The 26665-nt window shown below is 43.3% G+C and overlaps 1 protein-coding gene across 2 annotated transcripts in view; it reads left to right on the top strand.

The window, feature by feature from the left end:
* Ankfn1 (ankyrin repeat and fibronectin type III domain containing 1) overlaps positions 1-26665 on the top strand; it is a 400676-nt gene that overhangs the window by 31384 nt on the left and 342627 nt on the right. The window contains exon 1 of one of the 2 annotated variants that reach the window (XM_076543122.1): positions 14068-14207. The exons of the other annotated variant lie outside the window; for it this stretch is intronic. The gene's annotated coding sequence lies outside the window, so the exon portion shown is untranslated. Of the gene's footprint in view, positions 1-14067; positions 14208-26665 lie in introns of those variants that run through there. 2 annotated transcript variants of the gene reach the window in all.

Below are 26665 nucleotides of genomic sequence, written 5' to 3'. Positions count from 1 at the left end.
GTTTGTTTTTCAAGCCATGACAAATTGTCATGAATTCAGCAGTACCCGTTTACAAGCCTGGAGTCCTGTAAGTCAAAGCTGGCTTGGCTCAGCTGGGTTCTCTATGTAGGGTCTCCTATGGCCAAAGCCAAGGTGTGGGTCAAATGGTATCTTGCCTGGAAGATCTGATGAAGAGCCTGCTTCTGCTTATTTGGGGGAATGGCAGAATCTGGGGCCCTGTGGCTATGGGAATGAAAGTCTGTTGCTTTGCTGTCGGAAGGTTGGTGAATGAGGTGAGGATATCTCTTTAGTCTTAGAGGCTACCATCCTCCGATTTCCATCTTCAAAGCCTGAAAAGTGCTTGGAATTACCTCATGCTGTGAGGCTCTCTGTCTCTAGACAGAAAGAAGTGTACTGTCTTCCTGATTATATTAGGCTCATCTGATTAACATCTCTTTTGATTAACTCAGACCCAACCAATTAATCACCTTTGTCACATCTGCCAAGCTCTTTTTGCTAGGTGACAAAACATTACCTTGGACATGCTATGGAAGCCTGCTCAGGAGTCCTGGTGGAAATCTTAGTGGTGGGAGGTGGGAGGGAGAGTTCATCTTAGGATGCTGCCTTGCACGGTAGTGTGATCACACCAGGCCCTGTCTTGTTGTATGATTAGAAGTCCGGGCGGTGGTGGCGCACGCCTTTAATCCCAGCACTCGGGAGGCAGAGGCAGGCGGATCTCTGCGAGTTCGAGGCCAGCCTGGGCTACCAAGTGAGTTCCAGGAAAGGCGCAAAGCTACGCAGAGAAACCCTGTCTCGAAAAAACCAAAAAAAAAAAAAAAAAAAAAAAAAAAAAGAAGTCCATCCATTTCCTTGTTTTTCTTAATTAGCTTGCAGCACAAAATCTTAGCGCCTTGACATTTGAGCCTTGGTGTCAGTCAGCTTGAGCTTGAATGCCAGCTTCCCTGAAGTGACCATGCAGCCTTGAGAAGGCTAAAGTCCCTTTTGGCAGAATGTTGATTTTTTTCTCATGTTTGTTGCCCCACATCATTGAGCTATACAAGGAATGATTTGGGTGTGACGTGAGATTTACAATTATGAAAAATGGGGAAATGCAAAACAAACAAACAAAAAAACCAACCAAAACAAAAGCAAAAACCAAAAAAAAAAAAAAAAAAAACCATAACAATCTAACCTGCCATGCAGGAATGCACAAAACTCTCAGCCAACAACTCCTCTGGCCTTTTCATGTATGATGAGCCTTGTCCAACTGAGGTGTACGAGGACTTTCCTTCGGAGGTAAGGTCACCCTCCTTTCCCCATTTCATAAGACACTTCTACAAGGGTGGTCTTTACCCTCATGAGAAGGACCATATTCATTGTAGAATTCATGTAGTCTTTAATTGTTTAATGTGTGTCAAACTGTGCTATGGTTCTTATTAATGACCTACTTCTATGTCATAGATGGCATTTTTTAGCATTCCACTTGTCAGGAGTTCAAGCGTGTCCTTCCAAAATGGTAGGAGAAGTCCTATCCTTTTGTAGCTCAGGATGTGACTTTATTTGGAAATAAGGCCTCTATGGAGATAACTAGGTTACAATGCAGGCCTTAGGGTAGGCCTAAATGTTCCTGATAAAATTAACAGCCGTGAATTTTGAGCAGGTCTAAATAGCAGTGAGGGCGAAAGGATTCGCTGTGCTCTGCAGACATGGTCCACAGACTTTCAACAATGACTGGCAGTATTACAGGCTTGTTGAGAACTTGAGACTCTTTAGAGCACTCCACATGTGGACTTCACAAATAGAAGAATGTAGATGCTAAATACAGGGGTATCTACAACACTTACCTGCTTGGAATTAATATGAAATGTTGCTAACTTGGAGAAATAGATGATTGAAGATCAGTACCACCATTTTCAACCCTTCGGTTCACTGATCTTTAAGTTCAAGGACAAACCACCCAGCTTACTATTATACAATTGTTTTGTTTGTGACAGTGTCTCATGTGTCCCAAGATGACCTCAGACTCACTATGTAGTCATGGATAACTGTGAACTACTGATGTACCTCCCTTCACCTCCTGAGTGCTAGGATTACAGTAGTGACCTATCATGCCTAGATATATACAGTACTAGGGATTGACCCCAGTGCTTTGGGTCTGTTAGACAAGCACTCTACCAACTGAGTCCATTCCCAGATCAATACATGCCTTTTGAGAGGGTATGCCAGGGGACTGGCAAGGTGAGAGAGAAGAGGCCAGGCTTTACATCTGGACCACCTGTGGCCTGAACTTCAAGTGTGCAGAGTCCACGTTGAAAGCTGGTGAGGGTGCTGGGTTGAGCAGGCAACTGGAGATGGTTGAGCCACATGTGTGCATACAGACATGAAGGTCCAAGACACTGACTCTGTGCAATGTCAGACAAGGGAATTCAGCAGACGCTCAAAGAAGTGAGATGTTCTTAGGCCAGTGTTTACTAACCAGGCTCCATGACAACTGCTATTATAAAGGGAAGAATGTAGACTCCTTGGGATTTATGACCTACCACAAATCACTAAGCTGCTGTTCATTATCTGGACAATCTTGGACAATAATAGTGATTTCCTTTGTGTATACACATGGGAGTGTATGTGCATTTGTTAACCTCAGATGTCATTCTTCAAGAGCTGTTCACCTATTTGTTTTTATGTTTTGTTTTCTTGAGACAGCAGGTCTTTCACATGTACCTGTGACTCACCAGTTAGGCTAGAGTGACTGTCACCCAACTGCTAGGCTATGGCTCCAACTCTTTTTGTTTCTCCCTGTTTTAAGCCACCCAGATTGTAGGTGTAGATTCTAGCAGATTTCATCACAGAGTGATGTCCTCCAACTACCACATGACATAGTCCCATGTATGCACACACACACACACACACACACACACACACACACACACACACACGCACAGGTACACGCACACGCACACGCACATGCACTCAAGCACACCCACCCTTATCCCCACTACATCACACAGCTTTATTATTCCCAGATTTCTCTCCACTTCTGAAGTGCAGTCTACTCATGAGTTCATTCATTTATGCCAGTCTCCTATTCTAAAATGCAAGTTCCATACCAGCATGCCCCTTGACTTATTAACTGATGTGTACCCAGAGCCTAAAAATGTACCTGGCTCAAAGAGAAAGCTCTCTAAATATTTACTGAGTAAATGAATGAAAGCCTTCACCTCTACCTGCATAAAGAAGCCCAGAAGCTTTGAAATCACAATTTGTATTTTAACACCTCATTGCAAATTCCCAACCTTACCCTCATTTTTATTATCATAAAAGTAGCAGTATATTTATTCTGCTTCCCTGAGCAAATCCCTAGAGGGAGGTGTGTGTGTGTGTGTGTGTGTGTGTGTGTGTGTGTGTGTGTGTGTGAGAGAGAGAGAGAGAGAGAGACAGAGAGAGACAGACAGAGACAGAGACAGAGAGAGACAGAGACAGAGAGAGACAGGGAGACAGAGAGAGAAACAGAGGAAGACAGAAACAGAAGCGGAAGGGATGGGAGGGGAAGGGAGAGATATTGGGGATGGGGTGGAGAGATGGGAGAAAAGCATATTTCTGGTTACATCTACTCCAAAGAGCACTTAGTCCATTGCCCATGGGATTAAGAGGAACAAGGGCTGCTGCTCACCCACGTGTCCACACCTGCCAAGCTGTTCTTAACCATTTTGCAATTTGCCCAGCAGGTTTGGAATGGGTACAATAATGGTTGGATACTCTTACCTTGTCACAACTCAAAAGTGACATGCTATTTTTCTGTGCACCAATTTTCTACCCCAGGAGCCTTTATGAGTTGTGGATTAAGTGGCGAGAAAATGGCTCTGATGTAAACGCTGAGGCTTGTTACTCAAACAGGAGACAACTGAGACTTTCACTTAAGGAACATGGAGAGCAAGTGATGGATTGGATCACGAGTTACTTAAGGGCTTAATTTCCTGGCTTTCTTCCTTCACTGATGTATTGTTGAACATGGTTTTTAAATCTCGAATGAATGGATAGTAAATTGTTCATGTTGGGGACAGTGAATAATGGTGGAGATCCCGTGTCTGCCATCTTTCCCTGCCTCTCACTCTACCAGTCTGATTTGTAGTTGTCCAGGCTGCTCCTGGGGTGTTTGAGTATGGTTTCTGTGCTGTGTCCATGGTTATGGACTCTAAGGATGGAAAGGGTTAAACCCACTTCTCATTTATCTGAAAGATTTTGGTCTCTTAGAGAAGCCAGGAGTTTAACCTTATAAGAGGGATGGAAATTCTTCAGATAGAATCCAAGGAAAAGGTGGAGGTAAGAATCATTATTGAGGGGCCTAATCTGTCCATCTGAGAGGATGAAGTTATCTGTAGATAACTGATTTCTAGAAATTCTGATTACTAGAACATTGTGTAGTGAGAAATTGGGGGAAGCCATGAGGTATTCCATTATGCTGAGATATTTGGACTGTGGTTTGTGGACAGCACAATGGAAGGGCATTAAGTGGAGAGTGACTTGGTCATCTTTGTTGGGCATGTGGAAATCAGGAGCAGAAGAGGGAGGCTGGTTTGGTGGCTATGGCAAGATATCAAAAAGATGAAATTCTATCAATAAAAGTGACAAGAAACACAAAGAGCCTGGGACAGATTAGACCACAGGAAGTCCTTCATGTGCAGATGACTGAGGAAGCTGGTCTCGCCAACACTCAACGGCCATTCCACAGCCCAATGGTAGTGAGGACAGACCCAGGCCCCCAAAGTTGTGCATGCTCCATGTGCCTTCTGAACTCTGCCCCCGTCTTATCTATGAACAACGTCGAAAAGGAGATACAACCCAGTCAAGTATGAAAAGTAAGGGCACAGAAAGAGTCCACACTGGGTCCTTAGACCAACATCTATGAAGCCCTCATGTGTCTGGAGACAGTGCTTCCCCCTCAGGTTGTGGACAGGCCATTGTATTGCCTGTGCCAAATGCAGAGTGTGGTGACACTTAAGTGCAATAGTCAATGTTACACAGACACATATCTAGTGGACACCATGCTGTGGTGGCATTGTGTTCCCCAAAATATTGTGTACTCTAATAAATTTATCTGGGGTCAGAGAACAGACAGCCACTAAATACAAAGGCTAGAAAATGGTGGCACTCACACCTTTAATCCTAGCATTCCAGAGATAGAAATCCCTCTGGATCTCTGTGAGTTCAAGGCCACATTGGAAATAGCCAAGCATGGTGACACACGCCTTTAATCCCAGAAAGCCAGCCTTTAATCCCAGGGAGTGGTGGTAGAAAGCAGAAAGATATATAAGGCGTGAGGACCAGAAACTAGAAGATTTTGGCTGGTTAAGCATTCGGGCTTTTGAGCAGTAATTCAGCTGAGAGCCATCCGGATGAGGACTCAGAGGCCTCCAGTCTGAGGAGACAAGACCAGCTGAGGATCCGGCGAGGTGAGATAGCTGTGGCTTGTTCTGTCTCTCTGATCTACCAGCATGGACCCCAATAACTCGCCTCCGGTTTGACTTTATTAATAAGAACTTTTAAGATTCCTGCTACACCATGCTTACCTTATGACATATTAACAGTGAACTGTTTCTATGATGATAGCTCTTGATTTTCTCGTCTGAAGCCAATCCCAATATGTTTGCAACCACCTAGTGAGTCAGGAGATCTAAGAGGGCAGTGAGGTAACAGTAGCCTTCAGGTGTTGCTTTTATTCTCCAAGCTCAAATTTCTACCCCAAGCCTTAGGTCTGTGCAGTCTACCTCATCTCAAAGAAATAATCTATCATAGCCAATCCCCAAACCTTGGTTTGGCCAACCTGTCCTCCTCTGGCTAGCTGTGCCTTATATCCTAGCTGGGTCTTCCTGGGTTAAGAAGACAGAACTTTTCAGAGAGGGCTCCATACCATTGTTGTTAGGGACTAAATATGTGTCCTCCACCACCCTCCCACACATTCAGATGTTAAAATCCTAACTCCCATGGGATAACTCCCATAAGATATCCAGCCTTTGAGAGGTACTTAGATTAGGCCCTGTGGGTAAAAAGAGGGAATTGGGGGAGCTCTCTCTGCTACATGTAGACATAATAAGACAATAATTGTCTACAAACTAGGGCAGGATTGACTTCCAGCAAGCATCAGCAGGAGTATACACAGTGGAAGCCTAGAGGCTGCCTGAGGGATGGACCACAGGAATCTTCCTAGGTCATATGAAGGCAACAAGGTCCTCTGTGAGATCAAATGTGGGGTTTTCCCCCTTGATTTCCCCTAGCAAGAGGAATCTTTCTCTGCTGAAAGAAGAATTTGATGCAATTCAACCAGCAAATCAGGCATTTGCTATGTCCCGAACCCTGTATCCCAGACAGATAGCATGGAAATAAAATCAGCAGCTCCTGCTCCTAGGAGCTCTCAGTCTGCTAGGAGAAGGACACACAAATATCTACTTAAAATAAACCAAGAAGCATGAGTGGAAGACTGAACAGAGTTGAGATGCGGCGATTGACTCCACCTGGATCTACAGGGCAGTTCATGGGGAGAGAGTGATGTCTGAGTAGGGCCTTCAAGGGTATGTGGGACTTTATCAGAACACAAAGGAGGAACAAGAGATGGGTGGAAAGGAGGTTTGGGCAGAGGAAATAGGTGAGCTGTTTGTGACAGGCCAAGCAGTCACAAATTCTCTTTTTCTTCCACACACAATGGGTGAATGTGTGAAACACACTTCAGTCTGAGCACCTCACTTGGCAGATGAGAGCGCCCATGTCCACAGAGGAGATTTAGTTTGAGCAAGGTCACAAGGAGTAGGTCAAGGAGCCGGGATCCATTGAGGATTTCTGACAACTTGGTTCTGTGCCGTCCTTTCTCCTGAACCCGAAGAGCAAAGAAGTGGAGTTCAGACATTGTCCCCACCAGATCCCTGAGGCCACATGACGTATGCCTTGGGGAGACCTCTACTACCCCTTCCCACCTACCCCAGACCAGTAAGGCCTCTCCACAGTTACATTTATTGCTAGCACAGAAAAAGAAAAGATCCATATCTTAGGAACCATCTTTAAAAAATATGTAGGCCAGGTGGTGGTGGTGCACACCTTTTATTCCAGCACTCGGGAGGCAGAGGCAGGCGGATCTCTGTGAGTTCGAGGCCAGCCTGGTCTACAGAGTGATTTCCAGGACAGCCAAGGCTACACAGAGAAACTCTGTCTCAAAAAAACATAGATGGATGGATGGATGGATGGGTGGGTGGGTGGGTGGATGGATGGATAGGTGGATGGGTGGGTGGGTGAATGGATGGATGGATGATGGATGGATAGGTAGATAGATAGATAGATAGATAGATAGATAGATAGATAGATAGATAGATGGATGATAGAGAAAGTTTCTATCTTTGGTAGAACTTGCTCCTGGTGATCCTGTGACCACCCTCAACTTTCATGTGAACTGAGGGCTCACTTTTTGTTTGGTATTTAATGGCTCTTTAAAAAAAAAAGATTTATATTTATTTATGTATACATGGTGTGTGTGTGTGTGTGTGTGTGTGTGTGTGTGTGTGTGTGTGTGTGTGTGTTTGAGTGCATGAGCACCCACATGTATGACTACTGCCCATGGAAGCCAAAAAAGGGCATCAAATCACTGGGGCTAGAGTTAACGGGTCTTCTGTGCCACTGTCTGTGGGTGCTTCAGGTTCAGTGAGAGACTCTGCCTTAAAAACTAAGACGGAGAGCAAGAGAAGCAGACACATAGTGTCCTCCTCTAGCCTCCACATACACTGCACAGCTGTGCGTACATATGCACACACTACACACAGATACACCACCACCCCCAACACACAGGCATACAGAGGAAATGTATTCCTCCGTAAGTATCAGAGTGCAGGCTACTGGCTGGAGGTGCTCAAACTGTGAGCTCCCTGCTCCCAGTGTCCTTAACAGCACTGGAGAATCCTGTGATTAGCATGACAAGTAAGAGACAAAGAACAGACAGTCATTGTTCTGTCCTTGTAGGCCTTGGCAGAGCCCTCTGATTCTACCCTGCTCCTGGCAACCCTGTTGCTGTTTTACTAAGTCGCAATTAATGTTTGCAGGAAGGAGGGGGGATGGCAGAAGAGCAGGAGGGGGCCATAAATCTCCCCCACAATGGCGTCTGAGTCACCCACTCAGCCAAAAAATGGAGGGTTACCAGACAGCTGCATTCCAAACTCACTCCCTGAAGAGGCGCTTAGAAAGTACTGCTTCATTCAGCCAGATGATGGGCCAGGGTCTAAGGACGAAAGAAGAAATGTTTTCTCCTACTGAGAATCTCTTGGTTGGGAATGAATCGTGGAAATGGGTCATTTTAATATGGTGTTATCATGATGTCAAGTTAGAGCAGCAGGAGACATTTGGGGATTCTGAACATATATCTGTCCGATTGTCACAGCCCTGAGATGATGAAGAGTTGTGACAACAGGCTCCAAGGGGTATTGAGGATGCTGCTAAATATCCTACAGTACACGTGAACATCTCTACAACTAAGAAAGTTGGGGCTCAAAACATCAAGTGTGCCAAGGCTGAGAAATTGATAATAAAATGTTATTATTTTGTGTCTGACTAGGAGACCATAACTTTATATTGTCATATTTAACCATCAGTAAAACGCTGCAAAGAAGTTGATGTTTTCCCCCATTTTACAGATGGTCTCTGTCATCTTGCCTAGGATCACACAGCAGGAATCCCAACCAGGCATTGCTCCCAAGCCTAAGTGACAAGAAGCTCTGCCACACCTACCAACCCCCTACTTTTTTTTTTTTTTTTTTGACTTTACAAATGGCGGCCATGGATACCAGCTCTATCCTTCTCAAAGTGGTTATGAGGGTGACATTGAGTGAGACTAGCTCTGTGAAAGCAAGGGTGTGAGCTGCAATACCACCAATGTGATATGTGTGTGCCAAAGGAACAAATGTTGGACCTCAGTTCCCTTCGCTCATAAAAAGACTCTAGAACCAGATGGTCTTCAGGATCCCCTTTGGCTCCAAACCTGAGGCCTGGTAGGTTGAGTAGTTAACTGCCAGGTAGTGTTCACACCGAAGGACTCCCTGGTTTCCTTTTCTTCTAGCAGCTTACCTGGGCATTCTGAATCTCAAATCCTTATTTCTCATTCTAGAATGGTGATAATTTGGATCAGAAGACTTTGGCAAGTCTTCCCATTTTTGCATCCTGATTTCCTCATTTCTCACTTAGGAATGCTAACACACAGCTTTTCCTCAAAACTCTCATCTTCCTGGGAACTCCTCCCCCTAGGGTTCAATTGGGAGCCCCTGTAAACACCTCTCCCTAGGGTTTAATAGGGAAACTTGAGAGGGGGGACACTTGAGAACATCTAAAATGCCATTGGAATTAAGTTCAATGAGGATTATTATTGAGAACTACTTGGGAGATAGAATCAGGGAACATTGTTCCAGGAACCCACTGAAGAGAGATTAGCTGAAGTACCACTCTCCTCTCTGGCTGTACCCACAGCAACATCATCAGATGAATCTTTGGCTTCACATAAGCCTCTGGACGTCCACCAAAGCAAATAACTAAACTGAAATTCAGGGACCAATGTTCTCCATGTCTTTACTGTCAGGGATCAAGTACCTGGCTTGCTGGGTGGCATTTAGGAGATGTTGATTTCCTTTCACTTTGGAGACCTTGACAGAGAGTGGCTCTACTTTGTAAAGACCCTAGAGCCAGCAAGTTGACTGAGCTGGGGTACCAGAACCTGGAGAGGGGTGCAGGCTGGTGTGATTGCTCCCAAATCTAACAAGAACTCAGGATGCCCAAGAACTTATGAAGTAAGTAGAGACTGGAAATCCTGCCCTCTAGCTTGATGGGTCCAAATGTTGTCAGAATAGCTCTCTCCATGCCCCGTGAGCCCACAGATGCCTTTAAGGTTTTCAGATACCTAACATTGCTAGTCTCACCGCTTTTCAGGTCTCATTGCAACAATGAGTTTTCCAAGGGCAGACCTTGTTAGGTGAGACCTTAGTAAACCCTGGATGAGTCTTTCTTACTTGCTATCACATCTGCAGCCTCTGTTCTCAGGTCTGTTTTCTCACTATTACACCTCTGTATTGAAGCAGTTTGTCAGGACATGTCTGAACTGCAGTCAAAATTCTCCATTAACCATTCCAAAGAGCTTACTAGTGTTTTTTTTTCCTTATCATATATCTGAGCTTATAGCACCAATGTAATTGCTCCACATCAGCCAAACATGTCCTTGCACTGTGCCCACATTACATTTCTTTTGGAAGCTCACACCTTGCCCCACCCTTGTGTCCACCTGGTAACTTTCCCTAAGACAGAGCCTAAACAGTATTTCCTTTTTAATATCTTTCTCTAAACTCCCCCATTTACCTAGCCTCAAATACACTGTCATAGCACTATGATAACAGACTTAGGACACTGAGTCTTCTTTTCCCCAAGCATTCTTTCCTCACTCTATCCTCTCGCCAAAAGCCTGATTGTAATTCTTTGTAACACACACACTGTGTACCAACCACTGCCATCAGAATCTTCCTGACAACCCTATGAAAATAATGTTGTCACAACTCCATCTAACTTTGCAAATGACTAATGGAGGGGTTAAGTGACTTGGTCCACAGTACATAGGTACTCCTGAGTGAAACTGATATTTGAAACCAAACTCTGAAAAAGTCCTGGTAAATTCACAATGTCTAATCACCCTAGTTTTGCTGGAGATGATGTCATGTCTCCAAGTCAGTAGAATGAGGACTAGGGGAAAGTGTATGTGTGTACATGGAAATATGGGGGACAAGGCAAAATTTCACAAGGTTGAGATTTTAATCTAGCTTCATAAACCAAACCTGTTTCTCAACTTCTTTCTGAACTCTCCCAATGATCAACTATTAGATAGGTAAGAATAATGTTATAGGTGACCTTTGTGACAGGTTCAGAAGCTCCTGCGAAAGCTCATTCTCACCCAGGTCTATGAACAGGACCCTTAATTACTTACATGTGGTTCATAAACCAGGTTTAGGGTCTAGGGTAATCTGACTCAATATCCCAGCTCTGCCTAACTGTGTAGACTTGGTGAACTTTCTTGGCATCTTTGAGTTCTAGATTTCTGACTTGTAAAATGAGGATAATCTTTGCTCTACCCCTATATTAGTCAGGATGGATGAGGTTATGCTGCAGTAACAAGCATCTCAGCAGCTCATAGCAGAAGTTTGCCTTTTGCTGAAGTTCATATTCAGAACAAGACAGCAGAGACAATTCTATGCTGTGGTCTCTCAGAGCTGTGGTTTGATAGAGGCTCCATCTATACCAGATGTATTCTACTTAACAGCTTTTGGCCCAGATGGTTCCTTGTTAAAGTAGCTGTTGTACGCTGTAGGACAGTGGGTAGAATCTCTCATTACTGCTCAGTAGAGGTCAGCAATGTTCCTTCCTCCATTGTAACAACCAAAGTTGTCTGCATGCTTTCCATGTGGTCTGGGTTGCCAAAGCCACCTCTGCTTAAAATCACTGATTTAGACATACACACATGATCAACACAGCTGAAGGGAAGGAAGGCTGAACTTACATACATTGGCCAATGAAATCCTCTTACACAAACATGCTATGCTCACTTTTCCTTACTGTGGATTGAGAGAGCCAGCCACGTGCCTATACCTAACCTCACAGAGATAGGGCCTACAATTTTACCATTAAACATAAAGAGAAAGATCTGAAATATGAGTCATCAGACCTAGACAACAATTTGAAATGAAAGGATACATGTGCAATGTTTACCACAGTCTTTATCAAATAAGCAGAGGCTACCATTTAGGGGACTGTTGATATCAAAGTACAATGCAGGACCAACCACCTGGTCTCCCTTAGGGAAAATGAAGAGTTGGGGATCAAAATGGCAGTACAGAATTCCCATCTTAAATGTGACCTTGTTTCTTGCCTAAAGTTGGTAGAATTTGATTAGTTTGTGAAATTTGAGTTCAGCAGTGTCCTTAGTAACAATTGCATGAGTACCCTCCAGGCATGGTATGGCCGCTGCTATCTTGAAAGCAGAGTAGCCCTGGTGATTACAATATACGTTCCTCCTAAGATAGGTCCTATCAGCATTCCCTGGTAGAATGAGAAAGGCAAAGAGTTATTTATATTCTAGCTACCACTAGCTTCTCCCTGCCCACTCCTAGCTGCTGGCAATCCTGCCTTAACTGCACATAGTTGGTGGGGGTGGTGTGCTAGAATATAGAGGAGGTGGAATGGTGACTGGGGTGAGGACTCTAGTGATTCAACTCTCTTCAGTCATCGCTCATGCCAGGGTGGAACATTCAGGGGCTACAGGTGCCTATGTATCACCAGTGCTCCTGTACATAACCCTTTGTCCAGGCTTCCGTGAGCAGCATTCATAACTCATTGGTTGGCCAACCTAGACTTAGATCCATTCCTTTAATCTGACAGTGCTCTGTTTGTGGGAAATCAAAATCTCTCCCCAGGAAAAGTCACACGATGACAATACTGTTTGGCCAGTTTGTTTCCTGTTATTTAACATGCACGAAAGAGAGCCCACCTGGTAGCTGGTGTTCCCATCCTCACTTTGAGTCTTCCTCTTTCTCTCATGTTCTGATCAGTGGGGACTTTATCTTTGTACATTCCATATGCACCTCGACCATCTTCCTCGACCAGGAACCTTTGCATATGCCATATTCTTCCTCCCTGAAATGTTTCTTGTGCATTTTTCTATTTGATTCAGTTTCAAGAAAGCATTTCTGACTTCTCAGATTGCGTCTTCTCTCTCCACCCTCATTCTGCCTAGTGCCTACACGACTAAGTGGAGATTTTTCCCAAGTCATATATCACGATTTGTGATACATATTGAGTCATGGGAATTATTTTTATGGATGGTTGTCTTCTCTACTGGATTGAGAATACAGTCATGAGTTTCCTTTGCCCTCCTTAGAATCCAAGGGAGTTATACGTGATATATAATTGACACTCAGTGAATGCAAGTTAGGCTGGAGAGAGAGCTCCGTCAATAAAGTGCTTGCCTTACAAGTACAAAGGCCAGCGTTCAATCCCCAGAACCTACATTTTAAATAGCATCTGTGACAGCATCTTTTAGGGTTTCTATGGCTGTGATAAAACACTGTGACCAAACTTAATTTGGGTTGGGGAATATTTTGTCTTACACTATCAGGTAACAATCCATCCTGAGGGAAGTTAGGGCAGGAACTCAAGCAGGGAAGGAACCTAGAGGCAGGAACTGAAACAGAGACCATGGAGGAACACTGTTGGTAGGTTTGCACCTCATGCCTTGCTCAGCTTGCTTTCTTATAGAACTCAGGACCACCTGATCAAGGGTCACACTGCCACCAGTGAGCTGTACCCTCTGACCCCATCAATCATTATCAAGAAAATGTATTATAGAATTGCCTACAGACAAATCTTATGGAGGTGTTTTCTCAATCAAGAGTCCCTCTTCCCAAGTGACTCTGGCTTTGTGCCATGCTGATGGAAAACTAGCTAGTACACGGCATACACTTATAATGCCAGCACTGGGGTAAGGACCAGAAGACAGAGATAGGCAGATCCCTGGGGATTGCTAGCCATCCAGCTTAGCCTATTTGGCAAATTCCAAGCCAATGAAAAACAATATCTAGAAAAACTTGAGAGTGCCTGAGGAACGACAACCACAGTTGTCCTCTGGCCTCCATTCACATGCAACACACCCATACACACAGGAACATGTAGACACACACACACACACACACACACACACACACACACATACACACACACACGAACATACACATACACACACACATGAACATGCACACACACACACACAAATTACAGAATGAATGAATGCCTATCCTAATTCTGGAACCACTGATACCTGCTTTGAATCTCTTTCCCATGCTGCATACAACAAGGTATTGACCCCATCCTATTTCCCGGGAAACAAAAGGCAGAGGGGTGGAAATTCCCAGTCTAGAATCTCAGGCTCCTCACCTCCTTTAAGGACACTCCTAGCAGAAGGTATGCCACCTGCACACACAGGGACCCAGTGATTCGCCCTGGCCTGCCACCCTGGCAGCAGTGTTTGCAGAGAAAGCACTCAGCTCCAGTTCCTGCTAGGGAACCATGGTGAAGACTCTAAACAGAACTGACTGAGCAGCCTCGGGCTGGAGCTCTGAGGATATATACTGGAGGCCTGGGGGCGCACTGACTGGTCATCCTGAGCTGCTGGGGTAAGTCTGCTCTTCTTCGTCAGGGTTCAGGCTTAGTTCCTGGTCTCATTCATCTGGCCCACTCACCCTGAGCCTTAGCAGCCATGCTGCTGGCCTTTCAATCTGAATGGTAACCCATTTTCTTCCTTCCCCTCTCCTGGAGTGCATCCAAAGCTCTAGCCTCCTGGCTTGTTGCCCAATACCACATATGTTCTTGTCTCTACCTCCAAATGAGGAGTAATCAATTTCTCCTTGGTTAACTGAACCCAGTCTACACCCAGGTAGCTGCTCACAGTGTGTTTCCCAGAGCAGAGGCATCAGATTCATTCAACTGCCACTCAGTAGCTACTCACAGCCTCCTTCTCTCATTTCAGTGTGGTCATATTGCTTTTCACTGAGTCCACGCTTGAGATACCTAAAAGTAAATATTCTAGACAAATTCACAAATAGGGAGAAAAAGATCTGTCGAAGGAAAAGGGGCGGGGGCTGGATTTGTAAGGGAAAAAGAAATCCCTGCTACAAATGTATACTGGAGTAAAAGCAAAACAGAAAACAAAACAAAACAGTGGGCAGTTTAACGGACTTCTTTTACAGCTGTGATTTAACTGGCACCTTCCATAGCTCCATGGCTTTGCTTTTGTTTATCTTTTGTTTATAAGTTTAAATAAAAATGCATAATGTTGGCCAAAAGCAAAACAAAAAAAAATCCAATAATAGATTCTTGAAGTTATTAGGTACTAGCTAACATAATTATAAAGTACCTTTGATACTTTCAGAAAAAGATATCAAGATGCTAGCCGCAGACCTGACTGAGTTTATCCCATTAGATCAGAAGAGCACTTGAAACCATTGGTGGAATGATGGTTTCTCTGATAGCATGGCCCCTAGAGGCCAGTAAGAAAGTGTTAAGTTTGAGGGAGAAACCCATGGTCTGGGTGGAGAGAATGCTGGCTGGGCTATGGATTTTTACTTAAGTGTGTGGGAACACTCTCAAGCCACTAACTCCAGATGAAATCATCTTTGCCTCAAGAAACAAATCCATCCGTGTAAAGTTTTCTTGACAAAAAGTAGTTATGGTGACATATAAATTAATCCAACGTTTAAAGCAACCACTATTATAATGCAGGCTAGCATATTTTATTAAAACAAGAAGTCTTTAAAAAAAAAACAGGGAGAGTTATGCATCTCATGATTCTAGAGTCTGTCCATTGGTTAAAACACATTGTAAGATCATTCCTGGGGGAACTGCTTACTAAAAGATGGCCTTCCTCCAGGCTGAAGGAGACAAAAGTTAGCTGTGGTTGCTCCTTTAATATGATTTACTGCTTCTGACTCATTCATGAGACAATGTAGTCAGATTGTCACTAAAATCAATTCTCTCCAGCCTCTGGTATTTTCTTTTTCTCTCTCTCATCTTTATTTGTTAATTACTGAAATAATACTTGACTATAAAATATCCAAGTGTAACAAATAGGCATAGAAATTGAAATTCTCTATGTAACCCATATACCCAAATCAAATCTAATCCTTTTCAGAAGTAACCATTAGTTGGTATATACCCTGCAGATAATGTTTTTTTCTCAGAATGCACAGGAATACAGATAAGTTAGATGTAAAATAATTGCACAGAGTGGTATTGGATTGTTTTCAACCTGTAAATAAAATTGCAGTGTATGTTTTTTCTTGTAACTAGATTTTTTTCTACTTAAGAATCTGTCCTGGGGGACTGGGAGATAGCTCAGTTGGGAAAGTATTTGCTGCTAGAGCATGAAGTCCTTAGCATAAATCCCATAAAAAGCTGGACATAGTAGTATGCACCTATAATCTCAGTGCACATGAGGTGGGCAGAGACAGGATGACCTCGGGGCTTTCTGGCCAGCCAGTCTAGCCAGCTGGTGAGTTCTAGTTTTAGTGACAAGACCCCATATCAAAAACAAAGTAGAGAAACAATATCGACCTCTGGCCTCTGCATGCAGAGCACACACACAGAGGTGCATACTCACAGAAACATGTGCACATGTGCACATACATACATACAATAACACCTCTTCAAGATTTTTCTGTCTATTACTACAGAAATACTTAGTATTTCATTCTATACTTACCATGGTTTATTTTGCTTTTTCCTATTGTATAAGATACATAAACATACATAGATATATGTGTGTGTTTCTATAATATTTCTATAGGATATATATATATATATATATATATATATATATATATATATATATATATATATATATATATATAAATTAATATTTCCTTAGGAACCATGGCAAAGTGAAATAGCCTTTGTGCATCTCGATAGCTTTGTTTGTATAGTGGGAATTCTATGTTGCTTTCTCCAAAGAATTAACCGAACTAAGTTGTATTTTTGATTCAGCCATGGATACTGTCAAATATTTAAAAGATGGCAAGATGGAAAGGGCCCTGCTTACCATGTCACATTTTATATAAAAAAGCAACCCATGGAGCTGGGCTGTACAGGCTTTGATTATGTGTGCAGACTTGGACTGTGGGGCCATGTGTAAGTTGTGCAGCCTCTGTGTGCCTCAGCATTCTCACACATGAAGTAGGAAGTCTTACGTGGCCTTCCTTGTGGAACTATTGTAATGAAATGTCTATTGTCTGGCATCGTGTCTGGGGGGGGGGGGACTACAGACATTAGACAGAATGGGAATAGTGGCAACAGTTACTGTTACCATGACTACATAAGTCAAAGAGATGGTCCCACAGCCACAGGGAGAGACAGAATCTCTGTGCACTGGTATTTAGTAGTACGGATAGACACATGGGAAGAGAGAAAATTAACTATTTCCCAGTTAGAAGCTATGAGAATGCCAGAGCAGAAATTGATTACAAAAGTTTCATTGTGTTACTAAGGAATCAAGACCTAGAGAGAAGTGACCTTGCCTAAGACAGCACAGCTACCTAAGCATCAGACTCCAGCCCAGGATGTACTTTTTGACCACTAGGCACACTCCTCCAATAAGGGCTGATGTACACGTTTTTGAAGCTGATCGATTTCATTTCTCCTGAATATATAGGTAGGAGATGAATTGCTGGATTGTTTGAAACTCTATTTCATATATCTTTCAAAGGCAGCCATGTTACTTTATATTCACACAAATATTGCAGATGAATTTTGGCTATCCTACATATGTTTATAGTTTTTGACTATTTTGTATAATGTCTGATTTGAATGAAAATATCCCTGTCACAAAATTAAATAGATGTTGGGCCAGGCATGTATCTCTATGGTAGTCAGTGTGTCCAGCATGTATCAATGCCCAACAATGCAAGAAAAAGTGGATGCAATTATGTCTTAAAATTCATGATGGTGTACTTAATTTTGCCATCAGTTAATAACAACAATAACCACCATTTTTGAGAATTTACAATGTTCTAGTCATCATTTGAGTGTCTTAAATATGTTCATGTAAGTTTAAACCCCTCCCCCAACCTTCTGAAATAGACAGCCCATCTGAGAAATAATAGTAGCTTTGGGTGGAAAAACATGCCTGGGGGGTGAAACATAGATTATATCATGTATTCATCAGTTTAGTTCACAAATGCCTGCTGCCCATTTGCTCTCTGCCTCGTACACCATGTGATTTTATATAAAGACTTTTCTGCTATGAGTTAGAGCTTTGCCCCTGTTCTCAATGAACCTACTATTTTTTGAATAGGAAGACACTTAGGAAATTAAATTGAGATTCTGTATTGGTTAACTCCATATGGTAATGTAAACAAAAAGATGGCATGATTAGCCCACTGGACAATGGTTGTACTATCCCATGAGATAAGGAACATGGTGGTCTGGTGAGGTGGGGAGAGTGGGCATGAGATGATTTCAGTTTTGTTTATGTCGCTCTGCTACTCACCTGGGATTTGTGATAACAGCTAAACATCTGGATCTGGAGACTGGAGTAGAGATCTTATTCAGTGCATATACTTTGGCGCCATGTGGATAGCCTGAATCCTGGATATAGTTGCCAAAGAGAGAAGTTTAAGAAGATGTGAGAGATGACACTCTAGACTTTAAGCCTAGCCTCCTTCAAAGAACTTGTAGGCAAGATAAAGTAGGAAGAACAGTAAGGAAATAGCCAAGTAAGAGGGAAGCCAAAAGCTCAGAACATTCCTGAAGCCAAAAGAAAAGCACACTCCATGGAAGAGAACTGTGCAGAGGTCAAGGAGGGTGAAGGAGCTTTGGACCAAGGGGCTTGGCGGTTACTGGTGGCCTTCTAGACACCTGTGTGGTAGTCTCCAGGAGAGTACCCAGACCAATGGTCAAGCATGGAATGGAGTCAGAAAGGGCGTATCTCTTGTTTTAGAAATATTGGTAGAAGAGTCTAGAACTGCACAGTAATTAGCACAGTTCAGCCTTTAGTAAAAGCAGTCAGCACACATTTGTATGCAGTGGTATAAGTTCAGTGACATACAGGAGGAAGGGCATACCCAACACTCAATCATAACTCAAGTTTTTTGCCTGCACTCTGTGTATAGATTAAGCAAATGTTGGGTGTTGCATTCAACATGGACTAGTGAAAAGTATTCCCTGTATCTGTCACACATAGGTCACATTATCAAACTACTTTAAACTTTGGCTCCCTTGTCTTTCAGGATTATCACATCACTGAGAAATGGCCTATGGGAAGTTAGTCTCATCTCACTTGCCACACAGGCAGCTCTGCAGACAAGGCAGCAGGCATGATTGCACCTGATCAGATGAACAATTTGTGTTAGTCACCCCCTCCTTTCTCATGTTCTCACTGCTGACATAGCTCCTGTATCCACTAAGCTTTGTACAGCTATGTGGGCTTCCTGTTCCAGAGCTTAATTCTCAGGGCATGCTTTTCTTCCATCACCAGCATGGTTCTTGTTCCTTCAACACAAGTCCATCATGTCTGTCACATAACTCTACTATATCTTTAATCACCTGCTAATTGTAATCATCATTATCATTCTATAAAGAGAGTTCCTTCCCATCTTCTCATCCTCAGCATTGGGCTGACTCTGTCAGAGTTGATATACTCTACATTTCGCTCTTTTCTGCCTCTGATGGGACCCCTTTGCCATTCTCTTCTGATCTTGACCTTGATTTCTTTAAGAATGATTCTGATGATCTTCAGTATCCTTAGACTATATCTTTCCCACATAAACTCAACACTTAAGGCCTCAGGACATCCTACCACCTGGTGACTTTGGGCTCGTTGCCACAAGACTGGAACCAGAATACAAACAAGAAAGGAGAAAAAAAATCAGTCAGCTAATGCAATGAGTAATTTACCCTGGATGAGAACTTTCTAGAACACACTGCTCAGTACACGTCTTTTGTGGTCTTCTGGTCCCTCAAATGATAGCCTCAGATTCAGGACATTAAGTCGAGGTTAACAGCTTCCTTTTGCAAATGTGTTTTCTCTGACCATGGGCTCTTTGTTTCCAGGCCTCTGTGTCCAAGTTTTTTCCTCCATCCTGATTTCCAAAACTCCTGTCCAGTTCTACTTACTCTGTTGCCATCTACGTAGTCACCATTATTGAACTGTTTGCCCATTTCCTTTTCAGTCCCCAGACCTTTAAGCTGGATCACAGCCCTTCTATGTGCTCTCAGGGAATTTTAGGGATGATCTTCTCAGAACCTCCCTTTGATCTTTTCAGTGCCCAGCTAAAAAAAAAAAAATCCAATTCACCGTTACCCAAACAATTAACATCTAGATGCCCTGCAACCTTCCTAGGCCACATTGTCTCTTCCTGTGATTTCTTTAATAAAAGGTCATCTGTGTGTTCTACCTGTTCCTTCTGCCCTAAAGTCACCCTGAAGCTGCTCCTGCTTCCTCCTGTCATGATCAATCCATGAGTCTATTTAATGGGTAACTGGGATTTATTAAGATATAAATTGGGGAAATAAACTCACAAATACAAAACTGAGTAAACAGCTGAAGTAGGTCTCTGTTCTGTCAGGTATCTGATCATGCTAAGAAAAAGAATGTGACCCCTCTCCCTTCCCTTGTAAGAGATCATGTGCGAAGGCAAGAAGCACTATCCCTTTTGAGCTATATAGCCCAAGGTTGTGGGTGGAGCAAATACTGCTAAACTTCCCCTTTTTGTCTAAATAAGAAGGTTTTAAACCTAATACAAACTATATACAATAAGAACTATTATCAAGTATTGTCCAGGAGAAATAAAGGGTGATAACATAAACAAAAATGAAACTACAACCAACAAGAACAACACCCAACAAGAAACACATACTAAATGTCCAGAAATGTCCAGACCATAGGTAAATGGCAAATTACAGAGATTACTCCAATAGCTGTCAGGCCAAACTGTTTGTAATTAATATAAGCCTCTGTGTGTTTGCTTGGAACACAGGAAAACTGGCTATATCCTCTCTCTTCCTCTCCTAGTTTCACCGCCTATAATCACCTGCTTCAAAACCCTCTACAGCTGAACAGCCTTCAAATAATCAGCCCCTGATCTAGTAACTATCTCCCCTCTCAAGAGCGGGGAGCTCTCAGTCGTTAATCACTCGAAGACACGAGTCAGGTAACACCTTGTGTTTGCCACTCTCTCCTTTATTAGAATCTTATACCTGAGAAGCCTCTTAAAGATGGCATTATCCAAATGAATGGCATCCTCTTTGGCTGTGTTGCTCAAGTATTCCTTGTAAGGGGACTTTCACTGTATTGTATGTCATTCAGATTCCACCAGGAGGGGCGTACCAAGTAGAACACATTCAAAGGGAGAATGCCAGGAAAGAGGGCACCAGAGTCAGAGATGGTCTACAGAGATTGGACAATGGGAATTTTTGAGGTTGGCAAAAAATGCTTTTAGGAGTACTTTAAAGAATGTTTATAGGAAGATGCTAAAGTTTGGTTCACCCGGCCTGGGGACTAAAAGGACTATTTATGGTAGTTATTTGAGAATGAATTAGCAATGAGCACAGCACTGAGAGAGGGTATCACAGAAGAATATTGGTGATGGGACTGTGCAGGGCCCTAGAGGGCTTCTGCATTCTTCTGGGTCATGATTAGATCATCCAGGATCCCTGGGAAGGTTCTGGGATAGCGGGACAGGAGTAGAGAGTCTAGGAGAGATGAGTTCTGCAGTGGTTGTCTAATGCTGCTACAAAAGTACTTTAATGGTTGACCCAGACCAGCTGGTATCCACTAGTTGAAGAGCAGGCATGGACGTTGAACAGTTCTGCTTTTTTTTTTTTTTTTTTTTTTTTTTTCTAAAAATTGGCACAGAAGGAATCTACCATAAAAGTTGGCCGAACTGGCTCTCTGAGAACTGGACAACTTTCAAAAATAATACCAGCCTAGCAGAATTATGGAGAAATCAATTTCTAATGAAATATAATCGCAATCCAAGTTTGAACCACTGAAGATAGAAAATAGTGCTGACATGTGGTTCCTTTGGACTTAAAAGTCTGTAACTTCACTAAGTCTGATATAACTTCATAGATGAAGAAACCAAAGGCCATGGAGGAGACATAATTCTGCTTTGTATATGTGTATCTATGTGTGCAGTGTGAACGTAAGCGTTCATGTATGCCTAAGCAGATGTGCATGCATGTGCACATGAGGAGACTGAAGCTCAAACTCAGCTCTCTTCATCAGTCTTTGCCTTTTTTTTGGGGGGGGGGTTGGTTTTCTTTGGTTTTTTTTTGAGATTGGAGCGGGGTGAGGGGGGATCTTGCTTTTACATGGAGCTTTCTAAGTCCCTAGAGGAGCTATCCAGTGAGCCCCAGGGACCCTCCTGTCTCCCCACCCCACTAGGATTATAAGGATGTGCCACCATGCTCTCCCTCCCTGCTCTTTCATGTAGGCTCTGAGACTCAAACTCAGGGCTTCAGTCTTATACACCTGGAGTATTTCAGCAGCTGAGCCATCTCCCTCCCCTGCTGATCTGCTTGATGTTCACCGGTTTTGTTTCCATACTGTGAACTAGGTTTCCTGTGCGTGGCATTGATGCATCTATGTGTCATTTGCTCTTCCACTTCCCGTAATGACTAGAAGCATGTGCTGCAAACAATGCTATTTTTGTAAACACGTGACTGTGAACTGATGGACCCTGCTCAGCCTTGTCTACATTTGGCATTCAGGATCCCAGGGGCTGGAGAGATGCCTCTGCAGTTAAGAGGGCTGGCTGTTCTTTCAGAGGACTGGAGTTTGGTTCTCAGCACCCACATGGTGGCCCACAACTGTGTGAAGCTTCAGTACCAGGGCTTCAAACTCCCTCTTCTGGCCTGAGAGCATACTGCACACATGCTGTACACACACGCATGCATGCAGAAAAACACTCATAGACTCAAAATAGAAATAAATATGTATTTTTAAAATTTAAGTTCAGGATCCTAAAGGATGGCGGGGGAGTGGGGACTGAAGTCGTCTCCTACTCTTCTCTCTGATTTAGATGCAATTGATCTGATTTAGATGGTTGGAATTGATCACTACTGCTCCCTTCCCTGTCCAAATGCTGATGGAGGTGCTAATGAGAGCAGAAAGAACAAGAATCAAACAGTCTAATTAATCCACGAGTTATAGTCCCTGAAGAAAACGTGGTTGTGTTTCCTATAGAAAGCCAGACGGGACCTAACGGGCACTACAGCATCAGGTTTGGCTCCTCTGGGTGTGTGGTTTGGAAGGTACCTGCTGTTTTTTCAGTGATTATGAGGCCCCGCTTGGCTTCCATTAGGGTGGAGCTCACCGGAGCTCCATTCCAAGTCTGAGCTGTCTGTTTGCTTATGAAATGGGAAAAGGAGGGCAGAGAGTAACCTCTTTGTATACGGTGAGCTTAATATTAATAGCAAACATTTATTGAATACTTACTATGTGCCAGGAACCATACTAAGCATTTTATTTGGAAGAGATCATTAAATTCTGCACTATTATTTTTTTTTCCTACTTCATGTTTGGGAAACTGAGGCTTGGGTGGAGTGGTTAGCATGTTCAAGATGATGTGATAAGTGTCTATACCATTTTTTTCCTGCTTCATGTTTTGGAAACTGAGGATTGGCTAGAATAGTTAGCATGTTCAAGATGATATGATAAGTGGCTAAAAATATGGGGTCCAGGGCATTTTAGCTGGCAGCAAATCCAAAAGCTGTGTTCTGTAGTGCTCACTCTTAGCTCTCTGCTTTTGTGTTGGGTAGGCCAGAGAGGCCATCTCTTCCATCCTCCAACTCTGGGGCTGTGGCATAGCCCCTGCTCTGAGCACATAATCTAATACAAAATTAGATTCTGACGGATCAACTTAAAGATGGCGGGCAGGTCAGATGCGGTGTTGTGCCATAACCACGCAGTAGACCAGAGCCAAAAGATACTCGAGGTTTTCTGTGGCCTCTCCCAGACTTCCCAAAAGCAGAGAGGATTTTCAGCCTAGCAGAGAATATGGACCTCTCTCCAGTGAGCATGGAGACAACCACATTTAATAGCTACCAATATATTGAATAGAAAGTGAGTTTAAAAGTGTGAAATCAGTAGGTTGGAAATTGAAGGCCGGGGTTGGGAAGTTAAGAGGAATTGCATGTAAAGGGACAGTGTGCTGCTCCACACATTAACCAATTCAAGTCTGGCTTTTTGTGATAGTCCAGTGTGTGTGATGTGTGAATGAGTGTGTGTACATTGCTATATTGGTGTGTATAGAACACTTTGCAAATGGTACAAATCCAAAGGACGTATGGGAGGCATTTCTGGCAGAATGAGTTTCACGCAGCCTTTGAACCAATAGGAAACCCTACATTCACCTCTTCTGAGTCTGAGCTAACAATTAGTCATACCTACTGACCAATAGGCCAAGGGTAATCAATGTAAACAACTGGAGGTGCACTTATATTGGTCTAGCCCTGTGTTTAGCAAACTCTAATGTATAGAATAAGGTGTCGAGTAAATACCCTGATCCTCATTCAGTCTATCTGGGGTGTGGACCGAGCCTCCACCTTTTTAATACGTTCCCACGTATGCTGTTGGTCTGTGAACCACATCACAGTCTGGAAACATTTCATAATTATCTCTTTGATGTTTATGTAGTTTGTGTGAGTTACCACATTGGATAGGTTATGTGTATTCAATGTGACTTTCTTGGTCTGGGAGTCAACACGTTCAGTCTAGATCTGATACCTGTGAATGTTAGCTACCTCCATTGCCTGCCTCGGTAGCAATGTGCACATTCAAGCTGCATTTCCCATGAGACTTGTAGCAGTAGCGCCTGCGTTACCACTAACCGTTCACCATGTCTGAGCGAAGGGCTGCGGATTAAAAAATAGAGACAAGAGACAGCGAGTCATTCGTACGTTTGGATGTCGAATGCCGTTTATTGAAAGAGGGAGGAAACCTTAAATACAGGCTTACAACACAAATGGAGGATCCCCTGAGGGCAGAAGTTCGCTACCAATGGTCTACATTCTAGACCCAAAGTTCTGCATTCTTGCATCTAAGTTGTTTACACCAAATACAGGATGCACCTAAGTTGTTTACATCACAAGCAGGATGTAGGAACAAAGAACCTCCGGTAAGCTCTCCGATGATCCTAAGCCGAGAAGGACACCGGCAGGGAATCTGAATAGGAAGGACACCTGGTCAGGCAAGCAAGGCAGCAGCCACTCACAGTCGGGGGTCAGGGCCCATGGCGCCCACAGGTCCCCCCTTTTTATTAAATGAGCTTCTGACTTAGGTTGCGTGGGACCAGCAGACCACCTTACCCGTCATAGAGACACTTGCCCAGGCCACACAAGTGCTCTGTCTTAGGTTGGAGGCAGCGGCCCAAGCATTACCCGTCTCTGAATACTCATTATCATACAGACTCAACCATGTGAGCTGTAGAGTGACTGCCGCCAAAGATCTCAAAGTGGCACTGGGCTTGCAATCTGTGCGACACAGAAAAGACCAGCAGGAGTCCTAACCCACCCATAGCCAGAGGGCTACAGGCAATTGAACCATTCCCTATTTAAACGAGCCTTACCGCAAATAGGAGTCCTGTAAGGTGGTATCCTGAGCAAATGGAACTTGAGTTTTAAATAATTTACAACTTACAAAGCCAATTATAATGTATAAAAGTGGAATTAAATTTATCATGCCCAATAAGAAGAAAGATTAACTAACTGTGGTAGCTACTTTTGCTGCCAGGGTCTCCATTGTGCTAGCTGTAGTAATCAATTATGAAATAGCAATCCCAGAAACAATAGCAGCAGTGGCAACAGCGATGTCAGAGTCTCTTCTGGAGCGTGTGAGCATCATCTGTGTCTAGCTGCCACGGTCCACTGGTATGGACACGGCTCCAGGAACACGAACCACCAAGGCCCATTTTTCTTGATCCCAGCACTACTTAGGCTGGCAGGTCTGCAAGAGAACAACTGAGAAACATAAAGAAAACAGAAAACAAAAACAGCAAACAAGGAGCAGAACTAATGGCCTCAGTAATGGCTACATTCAGGCTCACAAATTTTGAGGTATCTTCAAAAAGGCTAGATGAATTTCAGGAGGCAAATAAATGTTGCACAGAGCCATTCCTGAAAAGTAGGTACTACACCAGCTTGAGGGGGGTTGCAAAATGCGAAAAGCTTAGCTGGCATGCTACTGTTAGCAAATGAAGTTCATTGACCTTCAGAGTTATCCTTAATCTCCAAGGTGTGATACATTCTCAATGTTTTTTGAAAAAAGTTACCATACATTACCTTCTGAAGAATCCAACCATATGGCTACAGTTCCTAGGCTTACAATAATGTTTGCCAAGGCTGGCCATATTGGGCTCTCAATCCCCATTGGCATCAGAAGGGGAGAGTTTTTTACGAAGGCCCAATAGGTCTCTGCCATGTTGGGATTCAGCAGCAGCCACAGAGCGTACACAGCGTTCAGGAACCCACAGAGGAATTTCATTGTCCTGCGGAAAGACACAAACAGATCCCCGGGCCCACACCAACACTGGATCGGGTCCCCTCCAAGTGCCAGTAGAAAGATCTTTCCATCGCACCAGAGGATGATTTGCAACAGGAGCCCTCCAGTGCTTATCTGCAGCAGATACTCCAGCAGAATCCACCGATAAAAAATTTAAAATATATAAAACAAGGGAAAGAATAGAATGTGGAGAGGAGAGATGAGCCCCTAACTCCCCCCTTTTTACTTTAGCAATATAAGTTTTTAAGGTACGATGGCAGCGTTCTACTATAGCCTGCCCTTGAGGATTATAAGGAATACCAGTCTTATTAACAATAGAAAAATCTTGGCAGAATTTTGAAAATCCCGTACTACTGTAGGCAGGACCATTATCAGTCTTTATGCATTTTGGCACTCCCATGTAAGCAAAAGCATGAAGACAATGATTCTTTACATCCTTAACCTTTTCCCCTGAATGGACAGAAGCAAAAATTAGAGAAGAATATGTATCAATAGACACATGGACATGTTGTAATTTTCCAAAGGAAGGCACGTGTGTGACGTCCATCTGCCACACATGATTAGGTAAAAGTCCTCGAG

This window comes from Peromyscus maniculatus, chromosome 8 (genome assembly GCF_049852395.1).
Source record: "Peromyscus maniculatus bairdii isolate BWxNUB_F1_BW_parent chromosome 8, HU_Pman_BW_mat_3.1, whole genome shotgun sequence".
Lineage (NCBI taxonomy): Eukaryota > Metazoa > Chordata > Mammalia > Rodentia > Cricetidae > Peromyscus > Peromyscus maniculatus.
The sequence above is the reverse complement of the archived record's forward strand: the minus strand, read 5'-3'. Positions and strand labels throughout refer to the sequence as shown.